This window comes from Wasmannia auropunctata, unplaced genomic scaffold, assembly GCF_000956235.1.
Source record: "Wasmannia auropunctata unplaced genomic scaffold, wasmannia.A_1.0 LD336076.1, whole genome shotgun sequence".
In the NCBI taxonomy this organism is placed as follows: domain Eukaryota; kingdom Metazoa; phylum Arthropoda; class Insecta; order Hymenoptera; family Formicidae; genus Wasmannia; species Wasmannia auropunctata.
The window spans coordinates 6,155,805-6,166,150 of NW_012026814.1; positions in this window are offsets into that span (position 1 = coordinate 6,155,805).

The following is a 10,346-nucleotide window of genomic DNA, read 5'->3' on the forward strand; positions in this document are numbered from 1 at the left end:
TAACGCTCTTGTTTAACAACGCAATAAGCACGTTAACAATGGTGAAGAGGCATTTGGCCATCAACATTCAACAATATTATCATATGACATTAGCGAAATGCATATGTTTTATGAACGCCGTTTCTGCTAGGGGGCCGTCAATACGCCCCCCCTCCTTTGTTTTATTGCCGAAGTTATATCGAAGGTGTAACAAAAATGCAGGAATCACGTAAGTATTTTACAGATTTTTCATATATATTTCACATTTGTACAATAAAATTTGTGATTTGGTCTTATTTTAATGTTCAAAATGAAGAAGTTATAAAATATATGGCTCGATTTTTGCTTACTATTAGGCTATCAGACTTTGTTAACAGCTTAATTTAGCCTTAATTTGCATGTGTAGTATAAAATAACAATGTTTCATGAGTAATGTTTGCACGAATATTTATAAAAGTATTAAATACATTTTTTTCTAGAGGATATGTTCCCAGAGGAGTCTGCGACAAATGCCGACCTGACGCTGCTGCAACAGATATTAAACCTGCAGCAAGCGCAGAAACAGCAAGAAGCGTCGAGGAAGGAAATGCAGAAAATGAAAGAAATGATGCGGATGCAAAAGGAGGAATTGCAACAGTTGCACCAGCAACTGTTGCAAGACCTCCAAGCGCAACGGCGGGAGCAGCGTAATCCGCGGAATGAGCCGCGAGACGAGCCGCGGGACCAGCTGCAGGGTCAGCAGCCACAAGACGTTCCGCGAGAGGACCAGTCGCGGGATCTTCCCCGAGAGGACCAACCGCGGGATCATCCTCGAGAGGATCAGCCGCAGGACGAACCGCGGGACCAGCCGCCGGAGCAGCAGCGTTACATAAGTATGTGTTGCAAAATTGTAAATCTAGCTATCTAAAAATGAATCAGTGGAATCATGACTGACTTTCACTGTATATCATTTTCCGGTAGCATATTTAGAGCTGTGATAAACAGTTACTATTTCAATGTGTTTCATTGATAACATATTGATTCAAATAGTGAATATTACTGAAAACCAATTGAATTTCATTTCTCAAAACTGTTTGACACTCGTTGTCTTTCAGTAATATTCACTGTTTGAATCAGTAGATTATCACTGAAAAAACATTAGAAATATTCACTGTTTTTTAGTTCAAAGCAAACCACTGGAAAATTATACACTGAAAATCAGTGATAATTTCACTGATTCACTTTTATAAAGTTTGTAATACTCTAGTATATATTGTGACGTTGCAGCTCGCTGCAGCGGAGCAGCGTCCCGCCGCCGTCACAAGGCGCGGGTTCGCGCCCTTTTGCCGGGCCGGCAGCCGCGTTGTCGAAGCGAGACCGAGATCTCCGGGAGGCCCGAATTTAAACGCGCGCTTTTTATTAATTTTCGTTGAACCTCTTATATGTACCGCAGCACCTCACCGGACCAACGGAGCGTCAGCGGAGAGGACTCAAGGCCATCGACCGCGGAAGGGAGTTGGAGTACGGGCGACCTGGCGCCGGAGCAAAGGGGACACGCACCGGGCACGCGGCGAGCAGGTGACCGAGCGCGCACACGCGGAGCGCGTGACCACGCGCAAGGATACCAGAGCCGCCAGGGGCGCGACCGGGAAGGCGGGCGCTGTGGCTGAGGCCCGCGAAGGGCGATACGGCCGGCGATTTCCCCAGGGCCCGGGGCCATCGCCGAGAGCTGCCGGGGCGAAATAGCCAACTCGTCCCGGAATTCAAGGGCGAAGGACGCGCCCACCTAATACCACGCCGCCACGTCCCGGATATAGGGCGACCTCGCGCGGGCGCGAGGCGCCCGCATGCAGAGTCACCTGATTGCGCCCGTGCCGCGGCAGGACCCCCGCGGCGCCGTCATTGGTCGCGGTCGACTGGGCCGCTGTGTTGCGCACCCCCGGGCAGGGGGTGCAGGCATCGATCGCGGATCGAATGCGATCTACGCCGCTTTTGCGTGCGAGCTTAGAAAGCGTGCGGACGGAGATAGGGAGCGAGCGAGCGATCGATAGAGAGCGAGAGAGGACGAGCGGCTTTCGGCCCGGACCTGCTACCCAGGAGGCTGAGGCGGAGATCATGCCGGTGAGGTGACCCTCTTTATCACGTGTAAAGCCATGGGCGGATCGAGAATCTTGCTCGCACTCTGCGGACGGGAACGCCATTTTCGTGTTAGAGTTTCGTCGCGTGCGCCCCTTTGGCGACGCGTATTTCGCAGCTTTCCTTTGGTTTGCGTATTGGCGTCCGTCCTCAAGTGCGAGGATTCTTATCGAATTGTGCCGTGAGCTTCCGGGAGTGGCGCGTATAGCGTATCGAGCCACCCGGGGATCGTCACCGCGATGAGCCGCAAAACCCTCGCGCACGAGTGCGCGAGTATTAACGTAAGTGCGTGAGTACTCGACTCGCGAGTACTCCTCGTCGTGTGGATTTGTGTTCTTGCACGCGATTCCGTCGCGTTCGGCTTAAGTAATCGTATATTTGTTTTTCGCTTCCGTCAGCGCGTCCGGCGTGTGCACTTAAGATTGTTATTGTTGACTGTCGTTAGACTTCGGTACTCGCATCGTACCGAGCCCCGTTTTTCATTGTACTATCGCGCCGTTTCTGACTTTAATTGCGTTCCTATTTACCGGCCGAATTTCTTGAACTGTTTCTTTTCTTTTTTCTTTTTTTTGTTACGCCCGAACTTATCGCGCTGCGTGTATAATTACCTGCGTTTAATAACGCCACGCGAACCTTTTCTTTTCTATTCTTTTTCTTGTTATCACCGAACTGTGTATTAATTCCCGCTATTTCTTACCGCCTTGCTACGCGGCTAATAAACAGCATCCTTATTATTTTCTAAAATTGGAGTACGAATTCTTTCGCCCGGCCCGCACCATCCTACCATCCGTCGCCTAGTTCGCCCTTAGTTCCGCCCTGCCCCTCTACCGTTAGGTGGAGCCGGCCGGCCCTCGCGCGCTCGACCTTGGGGAGCAGCGTTCGTTCGCGAATTTCAGGTATCGTTGCGAGCAATTACACCTCGCTTGTCGCGCTATTGCCGTATCGTCGCGTTTCGCGAGTGACGTGCCGCCGAGCGCGTCTGGTGCCCAACATTTCGCGTGGTTGCTCTAATAGTCGGTCGCCGAAGGGACGAAATCCGGAGGGCTGACACCTTCCCTCCCAAAGTCGGGTACGATTTCCCCCCTATTGTTTGATCCGTGCTCGCGCGACGCCAAATATTATATTGCTGCGACATTGGACGAACGATTAATGAAGCATATATATTAACCTGCAAAACGTCTAAAGAAATGTGGGAAACATTATGCGTATTATATGAGAAAAAGTCGGCTGCGAGAATTAAGATATTACAGAAGAAATTAATAAATCTCAAAATCTCAAAAGAAATGAAAATATCAGACTACATTGCGGAAGCAAAGAATTTGGCAAATCAATTGAAAATGGCTGGAGATGGTGTGAGCGATGAGATGCTTCAGACTATGATTCTCGAGAATCTACCAATGACAAAATGTAGTAGTTTCGTTGTCGCTTGGAATAGCAAAAGCCCAACGGAGAGAACTCTCGGAAACTTGGAATCAGAATTAGTCTCCGCAAAAAAGATTTTGAAAGCACAAGATGAGGAAGTAGTAGCATTAGCAGCTGTAACAAAAAGAAAAACGTTTAAGAAAAAAGATTTTGAAAAAGGTAATTCAGACAAAAATATAAATAAAAACTTACATAAGAACGCTGAATGGAAATTCCGAGGTAAGTGCTATGCATGTCATCAATTTGGACATAGAAGCAGTGAATGTCCGAAATCACAAAAGGCTATAATTCCACTAAATCGTCACGGGAGAAGAATGGTAAAGGCCGCCAGACGAAATGGAAACAGAACGATCGTCGAAAATATCACAAGGATGCTTCGGAGAAAGAGGAAGTTTTCTACGCAACTGCAAGCGTGGCAGAAACCCAGAAGGAAGACATCTGGCTTGCGGATAGCGGAGCATCGTATCATATGTGCTATAATAAAAATGCCTTCAAGAAACTAGAAAGGTCAGAACATTCTAATATTATTCTTGGAAGTAACTTAAAGGTTCCAGTTATTGGAAAAGGTACTGTACAAATTGAAGTTTTACAGGGCGAGAAATGGAAACCATCACGCTTGGGAAATGTTCTTTGCGTTCCAGAACTTCAAAAAAAACTTGTTTTCATATTCCGCATGCACAGAACATGGATATGAAATTGTATCAAGTCGCGACAACATCAAAGTAACAAAGGATGATAAGGTCAAGGCGACTGGCGTGCGATACAAAAATCTGTACAAAATGCATTTCCGAACAGTATCTTCCGAAGCAAATATAGGAAAAACTTCTAATAATTTAAAATTGAAGCTGTGGCATGGAAGATTACGGCATGCTAGTATATCGTCCATGGAAAAGATGATCAAGAATAATCCATCGATTCTTTTAAAGAAAGAAGAATTAGCAAAATTTAACTGTGAAGCTTGTATTCTGGCTAAAGCTCATCGAAAAATCTTTAAGTCTTGTGAGAAGAAGAAGTATGGACCGGGAGAATTTGTGCACTCCGACGTATGTGGCCCGTTTCCAACAACAGCTTACAGCGGTGATAAATATTATGTAATATTTAAAGACGATGCTACAGAATATCGACACATATGGGCAATCAAAAATAAATCTGATGTGTTTGAAAAATTCAAACAGTATACTAGCATCGTTAAAAATCATTTTGAAAAAGAAATTAAGATACTCAAGAGCGATAACGGATTGGATAACGGATTAATGAATCAATGTCAAAACTCTGCAGATCAAGAGGAATTGAACATCAAAAGACTGCCCCTTACAATCCTAAGCAAAATGGTAAGGCGGAGCGAGCAGATATACGAACAGTTTTTGAAATGATACGTGCAATGATATTTGGACGGAACCTGCCAAAGAAACTTTGGTCTGAGGCAGTGAGAATGGCCGGATTTATTTTAAATCGGTCCACTACTAGTAAAAGTACGCCAACACGCCCTACGAGCGTTGGTATGGAAAAAAACCGGACTTGTTAAAAATCCGTGTATTTGGTTGCACTGCATATGCCCATATTCCAGATAGCCAAAGAAGAAAGCTGGATCTAAAGGCTCGAAAATTAACTTTTGTTGGATACCAAGGAAATTCCGAGAATTGCCGATTAATAGACTTGGAAACGTACAGGATAACAATCGCTGCTAGTGTAACTTTTGACGAAGGTCTAGGAGATTTTAACTTCCATAAGACAGTGGGAGTTGTGGAAGTCGGTGGCACTGAGACAGAGGAAGAAATGTCACGAAACGAAACGTCAGAGAACGAGGTTTCAGAAGAAGATAACCAAGAAGACTTCGAGGATAGCCGAGAAGAAATTCAAGAAGAAACGGTTAAAAGGGTGCCTACTCCGAAAAAGAATACTCCGAAACTACGAGATCGGTCAACTTTAAAGAAACCTAGTTGGCTATATCCATTCGTAAATATTGCTGAGGTAGAACCTAAAACGTTCAAAGAGACAATGGAAAGTGAAGAAATGGCAAGAAGCGATAGAGGCTGAAATTGTCGCTCATCGAAAGAATGGAACGTGGTACGAAGAGAAGATTCCAGCAAAGAAGCAACCTATTTTATGCAAGTGGATCTTCAAGAAAATCACACCAGGTGAACCAGAGAGATATAAAGCCAGGTTAGTGGCAAGAGGCTTTATGCAAAAACCGGATCTCGACTTCGGGGATACGTACGCACCTGTTGTGCGATACGAAAGTATTAAAACCTATTGGCCATGGCAGCTGCTGAAACTTTGAAATTAGTCAATTTGATGTTCGAACAGTGTTCTTATACGGCGAGCTTAAAGAAGATACATGGATCGAATTACCTGATGGGCCATGGTCTGAAAAGGAGAAAGTGGTGAAATTACGAAAATCCTTATATGGTCTTAAACAAAATCCGCACTGTTGGAATGAAAAACTAAATTCGGTTCTATCTGAGTTCCATTTCCAGAGATCTAAAGCTGATGAATGCATCTATATTGGACATTACAAATCAGAAAGAATTTTTATTGCGTTGTATGTAAACGATGGACTCATATTCTGTAAATCAAGGAAGGTAATCAAGAATTTCCTGGATAATTTCGGAAAAATATTTGAAATTAAAATCACCGTTCCAAGATATTTTGTTGGCATCGAGATAGAACGTAAATGAAATAAACGCAAATTGGTAATTCACCAGGCAACCTACATCAAGAAATTAGTAGAGAGGTTTGATATGCAAGAAGCAAAAAGACTCGCAATACCGATTGATCCAAATGTCCGTTTGTCTAAGGAAATGTCTCCAAAGACGTCAGATATGAAATTACAGAAATGGAAAATGTTTCGTACGCAACATTGATCGGATCACTACAATTTGTAGCAGGTGTTACACGCTTCGATATCGCATTTGGAGGAAATGTGTTGAGTCGTTATTTACAGAATCCAGGACCAGAACACTGGAGAGCAACAAAAAGGATTCTTCGATACTTGAAGGAAATTGTTTCCGAAGGGATTGTCTATGGAACCGAATTAAGCAGTCAAACGTTGTTTGCTACTCGGATGCGGATTTCGCTGGTGATGAAGATGAATAAAGGTCAACCAGCGGGTATGTCACAATGCTGTACGGTGGTCCTATATCTTGAACCTCGAGACGACAGAAGTTAGTATCTCTATCAACTGCTGAGTCAGAAATTGTAGCAGCCACGGTAGCCACTCAAGAAGTAATGTGGTTGAGACAACAATGGAATCAATTAGAGGAAGAACGGTAAAACCGACTTTATTAAACTGCGACAACCAAGCGGCGATTGCTTTAACGAAGAATCCAACCTTCCATCAATGAACAAAGCATATCGACGTTAAGTATATGTTTGTACGAAAGGCATCTGATAATCAAATAATTGAAATTCAATATTGTCCTACCGAGTTTCAGTTAGCAGATATTCTTACAAAAGGGTTAGCAAAACCAAGGTTTTTGATACTGAAAGAGATGCTGGGAATGCACGCAAGACCTCAGTGTGTTGAGATGAGAGCTCAGGCTGTGCATTCTGTACAGTCGCGATTGCTGTCAATAGATCGCGGAAGGATCGCTATTGTTTGCGTGTATTACTATGCTTGCCATATATTGTTACGCGTGCCTACTTTTACTTACTTACTTACACTTTGTCGCCCTTTGTATCATTATCATTAATTTTTGTTTGCAGCGTAAATTTATATATCTATTAAAGCTCTATAGTGCATATTAACGTGTAAACAACATTAAATAAGTACCAAGGACGATTATCTCATCCCAGATTGACACACTCGGCTTAAGAATCTTCTAAAAACAATAGAGACTTTACAAAAAGGAAAAGAAAAACGATATTTCATTTGCCCTCCTGTGGCATGACTCAAGTACATCAAACATAAAATATCTCTTGCGCTTTTAACTAACATAATGTCAAATAACATACATTGCATATTTCGCGGATAACATACAATATAAAATATAATAAAAGCATAAAAAATAATAAAATAACTACAAAATCTAAATCGTTCATTATACATGTCGCGACTACGCGCCGTCTATCGCGCGTTCGACCGACAAAATGGGCGTCTGTTGCTCCTCGAGCGCGGATGCGCTTCTCTCCTCGACGATAGTCTGCGCGGCTGGAGAATTTCGGGCGAGCAGTCAAGTCCGCTCATAAACGTCCTGGCCATTTCGAGATCAAACGACGTCGGATTGAAGCCGTTGTCCACAAAGGCTGAAGACAGATGGGATGCCACCGACGTGCCCGGTGTTGGCGGACGCTCCGCGGGTGGTCTCTCGTGGACCGGGTCGGCCGGTGGCGCCAGTATTACTGGGCAACGGCCGAAGATACAGCCGGAACTTGGAACAATGTGAACGGTTGTAAGTGTACGAGGGTTATGGCGACCATCGAGTTTTCTCTCTAGAGTACACATAGTACGTGGAGTAGGCAGTTAGAGCAGTCTTTGTCCGCTCGCTTAAACCGTCGGTCGCGCCATTGCTGAGCTGTATCGCCGTTACGCTAAATAAACGTTATTCCTTAATTGAATACAATGAGTTAATTATCCGTGCTACCCAATCTATTCCCTTCAGTGGTGACCCCGACGTGATCGTCGCGTGGCAGTTGTTCACCGGGAATAACAGTGTACAAAAACGTTTCTCGATCGCGAGTCAGTGTGCGTCTCGAAGCTTTCGTCGTGCAAGCTTCGTCTCGTGCCCACAACTCTTCGGATGGACACGCGACGACATTTTTTCTGTTCTAGCGCTGGCCCCAGTGTCCATCCTGAGAATTAGAGCTTTGTTTAGAGAACGGATCCCTATATCGTCCCGGAAAGTTCTGTCTCAACGCATTCGCACGACCGCCATTGGACAATACGTTGTCGCTGTAGCGCGCCATTGGATGAAGCCATTGTTGCTATAGTACGCCGTCGGACGAGGCCGCAGCCGTTCAACTTTCCAAGGACAACCAGACTTCTGCGCCTGCAGCGACCATCGATGCAGTATTTAGCACCCGAGATTAATTAGTTTTCCGTCGCGCGAGCCATTAAAATATAAGTACCATAATTTTCTTGTACCCCATCCATGGCGCCATTTTTGCAACGATAATTGCGTTTGTGCAACGTCTCTTGCGTCACGTCGTCAAAATGGCCGAGGATCAACCACGTATAGAAAGCTACCGCGTACCCAAAATACCGCCCTTCTGGCAGAATGCCCCCGAAGCCTGGTTCGTTCAGATCGAAGTCGTTTCGAGTCACTAACATCACCGCCGACCGTACTAAGGTCGATCACCTCCTTACCGGTGTCGACCACAAAGTAATCGCATTATCGCACATGTAACTGACTTAATTACCGCGGAGCCTTTTCCTGCGGATCTATACAAGTTATTCAAAGAACGAATTTTGTCGGTATTCGCGATTTCCCCCGAGACACGATTGAGACAATTACTGAAAGACCAGATGCTTGGCGACCAAAAGCCATCACACCTTTTAACATATGAAAAATCTTAACAGTGGCCAATGCAGTCCAGCAGTCTTAAGATCGCTTTTCATAGAGCAACTGCCTGACACGCATAAAGCCATTTTGGTCACGGTCAATGAACCGCATTTGCAAAAATTAGCGGAAATAGCCGACAGATTGACAGACATTAATAGTGCCAGCCCAGCTATCGTCCCCGGCGTAGCCCCAGTAGATAAACAAAAACACCAGGATTCAGATACTAGTATTGACGAAAAGCTAACTAAGCTGACAGAACAACTCGCGTCTTTGAGTAACGAAGTATCTAAACTGCGCCGAGGACATTCCTCGTCGCGGGGACAACCTCGCATGCGATCTCCCGGCTCGAGAAGCGAGACAATCGGGTATATGCTATATCCATCGGAAGTATGTAGCCAAGGCAACGTCTTGACGTAAGCCGTGCGTTTGGCAGGATAGCAATAGTTCGATAAACTAACGTTCTTTTCTCGTGCGGAGACGGTCGGGGGAAGCGAACGAACTCAGAGCCACCTTCATGTTTACGACCGGACTTTCCCCTGCCAAAAATGTTCGATTAAAACCGATTATTAAAAAAGTTATCCGAATCGATCGGGATTTCTGCACCGAAAATACGGTATCAAAAAGGATTAAAATCATTCAAATTGAATATAAATCACTTTAGACGGATTAGTATCAGGTGATAGAAATCTTTGTCATTCCAAACTCCGACGATTGTTCGTACAAAAAAAGCAATTAGTCGATCCAAAATTTACTGATTGATATATGAATATATCATGTCAAAATGAATTATATAGTTCAACTAATAATAAAATTTCATATATATTTTATTATTCTAAATGTAATATAGAATTAATCGAACCAATAACAAGAAAAAATTTTCGAAACCAAACTCGAATTTATGACGAATGTAAGGATTAATACAACATTTCAATGCACGCATATTATTTCAGGATACAAATCTCAATCGAAATGGATTACTTTTTTTAAATCGGTTTTAATCGCATTTTTTTCACCTAACGGTCACTCATCCAAGCCACGACTGCCATCAACGCTGCTTGACTTCTGTGATTGAGAACTGCAGACACTTCGTGATGATCCATGACTTCTCGATATTAATAAATACATATCCGTGATAGATCAGATCAATAATGTTATCAAAAACATGAAAATATTTTTTTTAATAATGTTAACATACACTAACATGATAGATAGTCGAAATAACGACAGTAAAATACAAATAAATACAACACAATGTAAAATACTGGATCAAGAGAAACAATAGCGTTTCATACAAATGTATGCAAAAAAAAGATCGGAAGAGCACACGTC